Below are 15,175 nucleotides of genomic sequence, written 5' to 3' on the forward strand. Positions count from 1 at the left end.
TTAAACACTGTTAAACAATTTCACTCTTTCTGTCATCATTGATTTGACAATAGAAAGCAGAATACACATAATTGTCTAATTACTCACTCATCTAAGCAAAAACAAAAAACATTCAAAAATTAAAAATAAACAAAACAAAATTTACAAAATGTCTTGTAATAATCACCAACTCCTCATTTCACTTTTAAGTTTTTAATTAAACTTAAAAGGGGGCATTATTTAGCTTTAATTAAAGGAACGTTTTTGAAAGCGTAAAACGAAATTTTGGATAAAGGCAAGAGACAACAAGTATAGAGGATGAGCATTTGGGGAAAATACACGCTTTTAGAAACGGAATTGTAAAAACGAATGGAATTAAAAAATTCAGTTCAAATGCAGTAGTCGGATAACGTTCGCTTTTAAGGGGATAATGGTAATGGGTGGCAAATGTGAGTGCAACTAAGTATGGTCGCCAGCACTGCGGTTTAAGGTCCCTATTTATTTTATACTATCTACAGCATACCATGCGTTACAAAAGGCTTTGAATTCGTTTGTAAACTTTTATCTGACTTGCGGTAAAACATTATCCGTGTTCAAATATTTAGCAATTGTCAAAGCAATCAGTCTGTTGTGACCCTTATTACTATAGGGTAAAATCATAAGTACTCAGTATTTTTTCTTTAAATACTATCACAAAGTACATTTACTTTTAAATTTGTACTTATTCTTGAAGTTGTATAGAAGTTGATTTAAAGAATATATAATATGAAAGCCTCCATTAAAAATAGATACATGTGAAAACTTTCATAACGTTTCGTCTTACAATTTAAAAGTATCTCAAACAGATTTACCAATATCAAGTTATATGCTGATGATGATTTTTGCATGTGCGCATTTTGTACTTGCCGTATGCTCATGTTTAGCGTTATTGTGCCTGACGTCATGTCTCTGCTTACTGAACCTCTCAGAATCATTTGTGGTATTCGATACTTATGATATTTTATTTACGTTGTGTTTTATTACGAAGGCTTGGGAATTTATAGGTATTTTTGAACTGACAATATTCATGTTGATGTTTTTTGACCGATTTCTGTTACGGTGGATATTTCACGAAAGATTTCTGATACTACGCAGGACATATTATAATGCACAAGTATGCATAATCTCTGTTCCCTCACTTTCATAATCCGAAAAATCGGAAAGAATTTAAGATGCATGTCCAACGACTTTACGTGCTTTCCAAGCCCGTGCCCGTGGTGTTGCGCGTAAATGTGTACACACTTCCAACTTCCAGACTCCGGGCTGCTGCTGAGAATTTTCGACGGAACAACCCAATAATTTTTCATCGGTCTGACTTGGGGATTCAATCCAGGACCTCAAGATCTACGGCCTTGTAACCTATCCACTTGAATAACGAGGCAGTGATCGTCAATATAAATAAAAAAGTATAATGGAAAGGTACATAAATATGACCTTATGAGGTACATGATTGCGAACATTATATCAAAACCTAATTGGCCTTACAATGCCTTCAAGCATTAATAATTTGGTTTCTGTGATCGTATGATTAATGATTTAAGACGCAAACGATCCTGTAAGATTCTAATTAGCTTTCAGCGAATTATGTTTAAACACAACTACAGTAAATTTATTAATAATGCCTTCGGCTCTGTATTAATTACATAAGATGTACTAATTATTTGTAATTTAACACATTAATTTAAACATAATTAAGTAAATAAATTTTAATTAGACACTAAATCAGACATACTATAAATTTACATAGTAGTTCGTTATATACCTTCTGATATTATAAATACGCAATTTATGTATATGATATGGAGCTTTAAGCCTATTTGTAAACAAAGGTTAAAACGTAAATATAATATTCTTATATTCTTTCAATAATGTGATTATTCGCAACAATTGTTTGCAACAATTGCGTGATAATAGTTATCCAGTCCAAAAAAATTGTTATAATTTGCTGGCTAATATAATTTATAACAATGCATACTAAAAAATACTCTAGTCTTAGTACAACTGATGCAGTCTGGTTTATCTGTATTACACTTTTATCTTATACATACAACCTGTTTTAAACAACTATAACTTAATTATTATATGAATAGGTAGTTTATTATCATTATTTTACACGGTTATTATTCGCAAATCGTTAACGGTATAACTTATGCCTAGTCTATTTAAATCAGACGTGTTTTATGTAACATTAGTATAAAAACGCAACGATTCTTTATTTTTCAAATAAATTGGGTTATACAAGGGTTATACGTATAGAATTCGAGAGGTGAGTCAGGATTAGATTAAAGTGTCAAACTGTGTTCAACTAGTTTACGTTTTTAACAAAACACAGCGCAGCTGTTACCGGGTTTTCATTCATACCCTCAGGTATTGTGCTGTAGATTATGTAAAGTTTTTAAAAACACTCGTGCTACATACAAATAGAACTTTTTTTTTTATACAATAGGAAGGTGGACGAGCATATAGGCCACCTGATGGTAAGTTGTCACCAAACGCCCTTAGACATTGGCATTGTAAGAAATGTCAACCATCGCTTATAGCCAATGCGCCACCAACCTTGGGAACTAAGATTTTATGTCCCTTGTGCCTGTAATTACACTGGCTCACTCACCCTTCAAACCGGAACACAACAATATCAAGTATTGCTGTTTTGCGGTAGAATATCTGATGAGTGGGTGGTGCCTACCCAGACGAGCTTGCACAAAGCCCTACCACCAGTAGAAAGTAGAACTGTAAGTTTTGAAAATGTTTTTAATACTCCCAAAACTATTTTGGAAAGTAAAGTTTTGATTTAAAAGACTCATATTTTTTATAGTACAGGTAGGCTGACGAGCATATGAGCTAATATAATATAAGATGTTATATCCCTTGTGCCAATAATTAGAGTAACAGTAACAGCCTGTTTATGTCCCACTGCTGGACTGAGGCCTCCACTCCCTTTTAAGGACAAGGGTTGGAGCTTATTCCACCACGCTGCTGCAATGCGGTTTGGTAGAATACACATGTGGCAGAATTTCAATGAAATTAGACATATGCAGATTTCCTCACGATGTTTTCCTTCACCGTCAAACACGTTCACGTTCACGTCACGCGATCTAACCACTAGGCCATCTCGGCTTTTTGCCTTTCTGCTTCGCCTGTAATTACACTGGCTCAATCAACCTTTACAACAATACCAAGTACTGCTGTTTTGCGGTAGAATATCTGATGAGTGAGTGATACCCACCAGACGAGTACCTAACCAGACGATTTTGATATATGTAGGAAAGTTTGGATTAAAAAGCCAAAAGCTTAAACAGATCAGTGTTTTTTTTTAAACGATATTGTGATTTGTATGGCTGTGGATACTTTTGTCTGTTATATGAATATAAATGATGATACAGAATCCAATCTAAAGTTATGAATTTTTTAGTTAATATTAGTAAGGAATTAAAATAACTTTACGCACATAGTATGGTTGCTTATTTGACTATGTTTGTCTTGAATCAGCTTACGTTGTCGTTATGTTGAACGAATTTAGGAAATGATATTTGAATTATGTGATTAAATCCCGTGACACTTAAGGCTCATTTACGGTTATTACTTTAAATGTTTATTTTGGAATCTTTAAAGTATATAGATTATATAAGTGTGGGTTGCCTATTTGGTTTATACATTGTAGGCTAAGGACCAAAATTCGTTCTTCAAACCGATACAAAAAGTACTTATTACCTTTTCACAATTTAGTTGAAAGATGAAACCATAGAACTGTATGAGAATATGTAAACAAAGTCGATGTATTCTATTTTCACTTCGAGTGATTCACTCTAGTTTTACATTAAAATGATACAGTGTAAATACAGCTTTATATAACGTTCATCATTCACCAAAAGGAATAGATTAACACATTCGTGCTGGATAATTACAATATTGACATATTCTACCGCTAAACAATATATATACTTAGTATTGTTGTGTGACATTGTAATATTATTTCTCACAGTACTAATGTCCAGAGGGGGTGGTGACCATTAATCAGGTGACCCGCTTAAAAGTCAGTAGTATAAAAAATGTTTCGTGATTTTTCGTATTTTAATCCTCGACGTTTAAATGCAACTAGTATTAATTTTCTTATATCTTGACTTCATTAAAAGTAGTGGATCATGGAGTACACTTAATCTAAGGCTGATTTGATTTTGAAAAAAAAAAAACGTTTGATTATGTAAAAAAAACCTATATTTAAATAGGCAATAAGGAAACAATTCTTCCTCTGTTTTTCAACCGATATTCTTTTTTTTCGTTTGTTAGCTATTGCCGAGCTAAAGTTACCAATAAAAAGAATTGGTATAAAATGTTCGGAAAATGCAAACTATGACATGTTTTCCTTAAATTTTCAATGGCCAAATTCAGTCTACCGGGCGAACACTACTTGAAATATTTTTCTTTGTCGTTTACGATATTTTCATACATAATTACAGTAACAGCCTGTTAATGTCCCACTGCTGGGCTAAGGCCTCCTCTCCCTTTTGAGGAGAAGGTTTTGGAGCTTATTCTACCACGCTGCTCCAATGCAGGTTGGTAGAATACACATGTGGCCGGATTTCAATGAAATTAGACACATGCAGGTTTCCTCACGATGTTTTCCTTCACCGTCAAGCACGAGATGAATTATAAACACAAATTAAGCACATGAAAATTCAGTGGTGCTTGCCCGGGTTTGAACCCACGATCATCGGTTAAGATTCACGCGTTCGAACCACTGGGCCATCTCGGCTTTTACATACATAATTAACCGAAGAAAAATAGAGAAAGTCACTATTCACCCAAATCTACTGGGATAGTTTTAGAAGTGAATGTAAAAGTATTTCCGTCAATTTAAAAAGGTAAATTGCTAGAGGTACTGATTGGACGTTGCGTTTGTACTATTTCAATTACCTTTGTGAAGGGAGTTTTTTCATAGGGACGCATATATTCCTGTATTTGTGAAGCAATAGTAAAGGAAAACAATATTAAATTCTGCTTTTGTTTTGTATGTCAAAATTTTCGTACTATTTTTTAGTTTTTTATGAAACTAAAATTAAATGAAAGGTGCTGGTGCTTACAATATATATATATATAAACCATATATATATATATGGTTTTTGTACATGTAAATAGCATTATTAGACACACATATAACTCTTAAACTCTGGCTGTTAGTGAGTATTTTCGACAGAAAATCCCAATAACTGTTTATCGTCCTCGGGACATTATGATACTAATATTATTTAATAGTAATGAATAAAAGCAAAAAAATCGGGTTAAAAGTTCCTATAGCGTTGTTTACACATTCGATAAAATACGTAGAGCAAGAGCTTATTTTTATTTGTAAAACAATAATAATAATGCCGGATGGTGCCTTTTTAAGCAATATTTTCCACAATTGACAAATTTATTTATAGCGTTAAGGAGACGAAGGATTTGATTAATTTTTAGCTTTTGCTTGCATATCCATTTGTTTTTTATTTTTAATATCGTCATTCCATCGAACGTTTTACATTTATTTTGAGTAGACCGTAATAGTAAGTATAAACAGTCACTTCTCTGAATAATGTATCCAGTGTAAATTGATGATGTCCTCCTGACCGATTTCGGCCACAGCACCCAATCTTAAAACATACTAGCCAATTACGCAGAAGATATTATACACAAATGCACTTTACATACCCTCTCATAAAACGGTGCTTTTCGAGGCGCAGAAGAGTACACAATTCCAACTTCCAGACTCCGGGCTGCTACTGAGAGTTTTTCGGCTCAAAAAACCACTAACTTTTATTGGCTCGACCCGGGGCTCGATCAGAACTTCGGGATCTGCGGTCTTATATGTAACCACTAGACCAAAGTGGCAGTCGAGGCAACAAGGCTGTGTAAATTAGACGTATAATATTTGAATTTTTTGTAGTATTATAAAATAATATCTTGAATATTTTCGATCAATTATTTATATTTTATATATTTGTAATTTTATTGCAGAGATTATGATTCTGAGTTGCCAATTGTTACCGAAGAAAAATGATTTCATCTATTAGCAAGAGAAAAAGTTTTAACGAGAAAAGTTAACTAATATTTCATAGCAAAATTGAGACTATACAATTATTCTTTTGTTAAATGTCTAAACGAAAATAAATATTGGGTTCTTCAACGACTTACTTCTCAGAACTCTAGTGTGGCTTACTTATGCGGATAAACTTTCGAGCACAACCTCAGCCGTTACCGAAACTTTAGGTAAATCGGTCTGTATTTTTATTTTCGTGCTGGAAAACGCAATTACGCTTTTCCCCATATGAACACTAATGCGGGACATCCCGGAGCGTAGTGCGCTTGAGCGTCCAAGGAGCCGAAATACCCAGTAAAAATCAGCGGTCACGGTATCGCTTGCGCATGCAACCGTGACGCCCCATCCAACACCTCTCGCTGCCGAGTAAGGCGTTAATCATGCTTGTCAGAGATCTCCGTCGGTTATAGTCACTAGGACTACCGTAATGCCTCTGGTTTCGCGCAGCACACTTTGTCAAGGTGTGATGCGCCGAAATCGATCTGTAATAAGCAAATTTATATTGGGCAATAAGTTTGGACTAGTAATTTTATATCAGTTATTTAGTGATATTACTACAGACATATCCTTTTATTTTTTTACAAATAACCTAAAAATTAATTTTAAAAAACTTGCCCCTGTTCCCTGTTCTTCTCGGTAGAACTTACATTGCAAACTAATAGTAATTTCATGTTGAACTTTCCATGTCGTTCGACTTGCTGTTGTTTGTAACAATTCAAAAGTATATTAAAGTTTGTTTAGTTTGAATAGAATATATCCTATTATACAAATGAATTAAAATCAAAACGAAATAAAGTAGAATCAAAGCAAGCTGAAAACACAGTACCGAAAATGAGCAACTAACGAGAATAGTTAAACGGACCTGTAATTTGCATACAAATTGGCTTTTAGGGATAAACGCTCCATTTGTATTCAACCACAGGACCCCCGTTCAGTGGCTGAAGAGCATTTATCCAGTTTCCGATTTGAATCGGCCGCAGTATCATCTGCTTATCCACATTGCTTCGGAGAAGTTACGTGCCTCTTTGATGCGGATTTACAAATTAAATGTACTACGTGGAACTCCCTAATACCTTCATAATTTCAAATTCAGGATATTTTGCTATAAGACTCTAAATAATGCAAAAGGCACAGCTGGTTTATGTTCAATATATACCGTCTTATGTATAAAAGTAATCGCCGTAAACGATAATGTTTGGAACTTATTCCACCGCACTGAATAACGTAGATTGGTGGATACGTACATATATTATGTAAATACATAATAACATTCGAGACATGAAACTTTTCTCAATATTTTATCCTCCACCATTAGCACGATATAAATTTAAAACAGTAAGTGTATTAAAACTATATTGTGGTTGCTTTTTTGAAACTGGGATCTGTAATATAAACCTGTTAGTTTTTGACCGCGGCTTCACCCGCGTTTGAGCGGGAGGGAGATGTAAGGCACTCTATGTCCTTTTCTCTATCAAAGACAACGTGTATGCAAAATTTTAATGATCGCTTGAGTAGTTCAGACGTTAAAACGTAAGAAACAAACAAATTCAGTTTGCCATTTATAATATGATTATTGCTTAGACTTACCCCATGACCCATAATATGTTAGTCTGCTTTACTAAAAAAAATACATAAAAAACCTATAATTATGTAATGCCTTTGTTGCTTGAAATAATATTGAACCAGTTATTTTTTTTAATAAACAATGTGTTTTACATAACGATTATAGTCTATTTTTACAAAACGTATAAAGATGACAACAGTAAGACCGATTTAAAATTATATGCAAGGCTTCGTGTTGAAATTTTAACCAAACTGTATTGATATTATTGAGGCAAAGCCTACTAGGGACGTTGTTTACTGTAATTACTCTGGTTCACGCACCCTTCCAAGCATTGCTATTTAGCGGTAGAATATCTGATGAGGGAATTGTACTCATCCAGATAAGCCTTCACAAAACTCTACGACCATTAATGCTATAAATGAATCCTGTATAAAACTATTTAAAATATATTGGTCTGTGCGCGGCTTCGGTTGCTTTTGAGGGATAAGTGCGTACAGAGTTGGTACGGATTTTACGCGTACAATATTTGTAAAATCCAAGATTTACAAGATCCAGGTTTTAGAACCTTATATGTATATAAAAGTATTGTAAAATTATAACTAATGTTTTAATTAATTAATTATTTAATATACAATAATAAGTGGAACGAAGGAAATTTTGTGTTTTTTTATGTTTACTATGCATGAGCACTACTACTGCAATTTTTACACTATGCTGTTCTATTTCTATTAAATCTGCTTTCTATAATTATTATAAAACATTTCTGCATTTTAAAATTTTAAAAATACAGTATAATTTATGAAAAATCAAATGTTTAAAAGTATATTCTGATAATTTGTGTTTCAAGTACATTCAAGCGTTATTTAATTAAATTCGAAGTTGATAATATTAAAACGGCAATTTTCAAGGTTTAAGTTTTTAATTAAATGTCTAGAATGAGAGGAATTAATGAAAAAAGGTGGTTAAAATTACTGTAATTATAAAAAAAAATATACCCCGAACAGGAAGAGATTTATTTAATTAATTCAATACAAACTTTTTCAACTAACTGAATAAGGAATACCTTATAGTAGCGAGTTGAAGTTATAAAATGGATTTCAATTGACACAAGCAAATTCCAAATAGTATCGTGCTAAAGTAAATTGTATAAAGTTATTTTGGTAGTTTGAGAGAAGCCTTTAGTATTTCGTATTTAATATAATGTGATAATAAATTTGTTTTTGTGAGGAGTTAACTCAATAATAGTCGTGTAAATATTGATGAAACCTTATTTCTGATAATATTCTTCAATTAACCTGTTAATAGAAACAATTTTTTTTCGGATTATTGTATTAAATAAAAAAAAATTTGCTTATAATAATGTCCTCCAAACCGATTTCGGCCACGGCGGCCAATCTCAAGAGAGATTAGCCAACTACGCAGGAGATATTATAGTGCACAAATGTGTGCGCAAACACAGGATCACTCTCTATTCCCTAACTCTCATAATCCGATGGGACGGTAATCTGACACGACCGGAAAGAGTTGAGGCGCAGGGCCAACAGCTTTATATGCTTTCCGAGGCACGGGAGTGTACACACTTCCAATTTCTAGACTCCAGGCTGCTACTGAGAATTTTCTGACAGTAAAACCCAATAATTTTCTATTGGCCCAACCAGGGATTTGAACCCAGGACTTTCGAGTCTGCGACCTTACATCTAGACCAACGAGGCAGTCAGTTTTCAGTCAGTCAATTATGAAGTAAAATTGCTTATTATTTATTTGCTTTTGTATCGGTAAATCCAGTTCAAAGTTACGATACGACGAACGATAAAATCTTTTGGAGTTTACTACATTTTCTTTCCGCGACAAATCATATCTATCGCTTGTCACCTGCACTTTAAATATATATTTGTTTGTTAAATCAGCTGCTTGCGGCGCTGTTGAGACGCGACGATTAGGCAAAAAAAAAAAACGGACAGCGCTTTATATTAATTAACATATTATAGTTAAAATAAATATATGCCATATTTTTCAGAAAATATGTACAACTTGAAAAAAATAAACAAATACAATACTACAATAGTACCGGTCGTTGTAGATAAAAAAGATGAGATCGCACGCCGAAATATATATTTTTATTTACATCAAACTAACAGATTGTTTAATATAAATAAAACTCAAAATATCAAATCAAAATCTTTATCGCTTTTAAACCACTTCCCACAAATATTTCACAGTAATGGGTCCTTCGCAGAAAATGTTAAATAAATGCCTATAATTTTTTTTTTTTATAGAATAGAAAGGTGGACGAGTATATGGGCCACCTGATGGTAAGTGGTCACCAAACGCCCTTAGACATTGGCATTGTAAGAAATGTCAACCATCGCTTACATATCCAATGCGCCACCAACCTTGGGAACTAAGGTTTTATGTCCCTTGTGCCTGTAATTACACTGGCTCACTCACCCTTCAAACCTGAACACAACAATATCAAGTATTGCTGTTTTGCGGTAGAATATCTGATGAGTGGGTGGTACCTACCCAGACGAGCTTGCACAAAGCCCTACCAACCTACCAAAGTAATAATTCCAATAGCATGAATTTAACACTCCGTTTCATACCCAAAAAAAAATGCTTAGGTCAGGTTTGTTTGTAATAAGTCTGGCGATGAAAATCGGATTTCGCTAGGAATTTTTTTAGGCGTTCTCGAAAAGTTATCATAACTACAAAGCTAGCTTTTGTAAGCTTTAATTTTCGGGACTATTTTACTACCTCCGGACTTGTTATTATAAAATTGAAGTGGCGTTTTTGTTCTGTTATAATATGATGAGTTTTCCGAAATTTATTTTGCATATTTTTGTGAAAAACAACTTCGTACTTGTAACATTTCAATTTATTTATTTATTAATGAAAATCTTGTACCAACAAGTACACTATATCCAAAAGTTTGTTGATGACCATGAACCTTCCGACATCAGTTATTTGATATTTATTTCACATGATATCATTATGGAGCTCAACGAAGACTATGCAGGATAAACCCGCAAGTACAAGCACGCAATACCTCTAGCCCATTTTTATAAAGACACTGGGTTTATGTCGGATGGGACTCATCGTAAATACTATGATACCATAGAAAAACAGAGTGCACTTTTGTTTGTGGACACTCCTGTGCATTATAATATATAATACATTATCATAAAGAGCTCGAAAGGTGACTTTGAAAATATCAAGAGGGCTAATACCGTATGTATGTATTGTTATAATCTTTTGGTTTCTCAAAAACGTCTAATGATTTCGATAATCCTTAAGTTAGCTTGGTAAGTGAGTTTTTGGAATAAGGAAAATATGCACCTAATTATGCTCTTGATTTAATTCAAATGTTAAATCCAAAAAAGTTAAGTCAAAGACCTCTTTTTGTTTTTAAGTAATGTATATTACGTTTTAGTATAATCAATTAAATTTTATCTTAACATTAGATATGAAGAAAACAATTGAATAAAGGCTTGTTACTTAAATAAATTAATTTAAACGAATGCTTATGAATGAACAATGATAATGTTACAGTCATTAAAGCATTCTGTAAGATTGATTTTTTTTCCGATCAGGCTGAGTAAGCATAATCTTATACGTTGGCCATTCACTTAACATCCAGCTATGTCCCCAATAGCTAAACGATTTGCTCTCAATGTGTGACACGAGGGTCCTCTACAGAGATTGGATGTCAGCGCGGTCGCGTCCATCACTAGCTGTCATGCGCTTAACTAGAGCACCCTCAACCATAATTTAATGAATTTATATTAGTCTCCCTCTTGCCGTCGCATTTTCGTGTTCAATAAGTCGAATACATATGCAATAAATGAGATAATTTCAATTGAAAAAATCAATATTTAAAAATCTTTTAACAGAAATCGTCCACGAAAATTAATCGGCCATTATATACTATATAGATGTTTTTATTGTCATTGAACTGTATGTTTAAAGTGTGTATAAATGTTTACTTTTTAATTATATGTATATATACTTGCAAGGAAACCATTATACAAAGACGTACTTATATAATTTAGATATTTATTATATTATAAAATAATGTCTGCTACGATAATTATTATAAAGTCTATAACTATCTCACTGCTATGAAGATAAAAATTCAGTCGTGCTTGCCCATGTTTGCCCATGTTTGAACCTGCGTTCTTAAACTACTACTAACTACTACTACTACAACTAACAACTAGTATTATTAAAGACGAACATTTAAATAATTTCTATTTTTTTTTTTTTTTTCTGGGACATTTTTCACACACGGCCATCTGATCCCAAATTAAGCTTGTACAAAGCTCGTGCTATGGAAACCAGACAACTGATATACTACATATACTACTTTTCTTTTGTAAATACATACTTATATAGATAATTACACCCAGACTCAGGACAAACAGACATGTTCATGCACACAAATGTCTGTCCTGGGTGGGAATCGAACCCACAACCTTCGGCGTGAAAGGCAAGTGTTCTACCAACCACGCCAACCGGCTCGTCTATTATTAGTATACTATACTAATTTATATAAAGACATTTTGCCATGAATTTGTTATATATAATTTAAAATCAGAACAATTGTAGTCAAACATCACATAACATTACTCCATATATAAATGTATTTATTTTTAATTTTACAAGCCCAATGGCCTCTTGTCCAACCTTATAAAAGGATATAAATTTTGGATCATATACGTTCACATTCTTCTTGATTACATATAAGATGTATAAGGAATTGTCGTACAATTTCTTATTCTCTATTGTATTTTTGTGTTTTTGGAACTATTGTTAACTTTAGTAAGACGATATTTCTTTGACGACGAACCATATTTGATATTGATAAGCTTTTGGTTTAACTGAAAACAAGTATCAGTATTTATTTATTAAGGTACATTAACGTTACATATATTAAACATTTATAGATACATATAAAGTTTAAAAAGAGTCAGTATGAGTATTGTAATTTTTTTTCAATAATTCGATTTCGATTATTTTAGTGTAGCGTACATATTCTGAGCCCCAAGGCTATGGATGTCTTAGTTTGGATTGTTTCGATTTTAAATACTAATTTTTTTTAACTTTTATTTTTATTGTTCACTAAAGCTGTTGAAAATCTATACACAAAGCGACTTTATTAAGGAATGTTGTCGACATAATATTCAGTTGAATTATAATAAGACATAAAACGATAACCGATTGATTGATTTAATTTTTTTACATTATCCTAATTGACTTAATTTTTTTATGTTTTAAAGTATTGAAAAAAAAAACAATGTTCATGAATACTTGCCTAATTATAATCATACGAACATAAAACCGATAATTCGATATTTAAAAATGTGTCTACATGAATTAAATGTTTTAGTGGCTTATGTATAGTACTGGCGTCGTTTTGATTCAATTTATCTGTTTTTATAAGAGATTCAGGTCGTGAGATTAAAATAAATAAAGTAACAGGAAATACCAATTCATACATATTAAAAAAATATATTGAAAAAATATAAAATTAACAAACGACAAAAACTTTTATTAACAAAACATAAATTATAATTAAGCATTATTATGTACCCTATTTTTAATTACAATAAGCCGTAATACGTTCCTTTTTATTAATTCTAATACTTCAACTAGCATGAATGATAAAAAGAGCGGCAAAATATTGCCTGTCAAATGTCTGTGCTGATAACATCGTTAGACTCGCAGCGGCATCGATGTTATCTAAGATATATGGTTATTATATTTATAACAGGCATTAAATAAGTATCCACTGATACTGGTGGGCGAGAAACACATTCATGAAACTTTTTTTTTACTTACAAGTTATATCTGTTTATGTGTGTGTGTGTAATATTGCAGTTTGATCCAGTTCAAACTGCCACCACCAAATGATTGAGCGAACATTTTGCACAATTATTTGATAATGTTACTATCTAGTGGGAATTATGATGGATTGAACAGAAAAAAATAATATCCTTGGACATTTTTCACACACGGCCATCTGATCCCAAATTAAGCTTATACAAAGCTTGTGCTATGGAAACCAGACAACTGATATACTACATATACTACTTTTCTTTTGTAAAATACATACTTATATAGATGCCGAGATGGCCCTGTGGTAAGAACGCGTGAATTTTAACCGATGATCGTGGGTTCAAACCCGGGCAAGCACCACTGAATTTTCATGTGCTTAATTTGTGATTATGATTCATCTCGTGCTTTACGGTGAAGGAAAACATCGTGAGGAAACCTGCATGTGTCTAATTTCACTGAAATTCTGCCATATGTGAATTCTACCAACCCGCATTGGAGCAGCGTGGTGGAATAAGCTCCAAACCTTCTCCTCAAAAAGAGGAGAGGAGGCCTTTAGCCCAGCAGTGGGATATTCACAGGCTGTTACGGATAGATAATTACACCCAGATGCAGGACAAACAGACATGTTCATGCACACAAATGTCTGTCCTGGGTGGGAATCGAACCCCACAACCTTCGGTGTGAAAGGCAAGTATCTACCAACTACGCCAACCAGCTCGTCAAATCGTTTATTAGATATTTTTGGTGGTAAAAAAATCAGTGGTAATAATCTAGTACAAATATTTGTACTAGAATTTTTTTTTAAATGTATATACAATCTATTAAATTTTATCTAATAATATATTTACATACGGCACGAGTTTGCTTGATAATAATTTATATTTATGTTAAAGGAATTGACGTGACGTGATTTATTTGATTCTTCAACATAATATATTTCATAAATTTGATCAAGTACGCTTGAAAGGCTGGACAGATACTTGTGGGTTAGCAAGTGTCTTAGGCCTAAAACATTGTTTGTATTTTATTCAATAAAATGACAGTAACATGTAGATTTTATATTTAATTTTTTGTTTGGAAAGTTAGTAAATAGTTATTGTAGTAATAGGAATTCATATTTAAGATAAAAAATATCAATAAAATAAAATAATTACGTACAATAATCTTAGTACAATAATCGTATTTTTAATTAATCAATCTTGCTTTACATTTAATAACTAAAATATATTTAAAAAAAATCCAAGACAATTAGCTTGCTCTTGTTTATGTACCCACATTCAACTTAAATTTATAATCCTGCTTCAATGATAAAAACACACACACATATATATATATATATATATATTTATATCAGAGTATAATAAATGAAATGACTTAATCCTCTTATATTATAACAGTAAAACACAATTCTGTGGAAACGCTGATAAAATATACAAGGAGTTTCGCATTCATCGCAGTCGTATTACGAGGAAAAACAAAATATGACGTCTCTCTTAACCGCTATCGATTCGTAATATTATAGTGGTTTATATTTATAGTGGAAACAGTATGTCATTTACAAAAACAAGGTTAGAGTAGACAGCTACTTCTACCTACCGTATCTTATCACGTTCAGTCCTTTATATTCAAGACAGCGACCTGATGTACACTGGAGCCCACTGTACAAAATTAAATTGTTCTCGGAG

At 32.6% G+C, this 15,175-nt stretch overlaps 1 protein-coding gene across 6 annotated transcripts in view; it reads left to right on the forward strand.

Moving 5' to 3' along the window:
- The window catches only part of LOC126781062 (low-density lipoprotein receptor), a 207,476-nt gene that overhangs the window by 9,867 nt on the left and 182,434 nt on the right, over positions 1–15,175 (forward strand). The window lies entirely within an intron of this gene.

Source organism: Nymphalis io, chromosome 1 (assembly GCF_905147045.1).
Source record: "Nymphalis io chromosome 1, ilAglIoxx1.1, whole genome shotgun sequence".
NCBI lineage: Eukaryota > Metazoa > Arthropoda > Insecta > Lepidoptera > Nymphalidae > Nymphalis > Nymphalis io.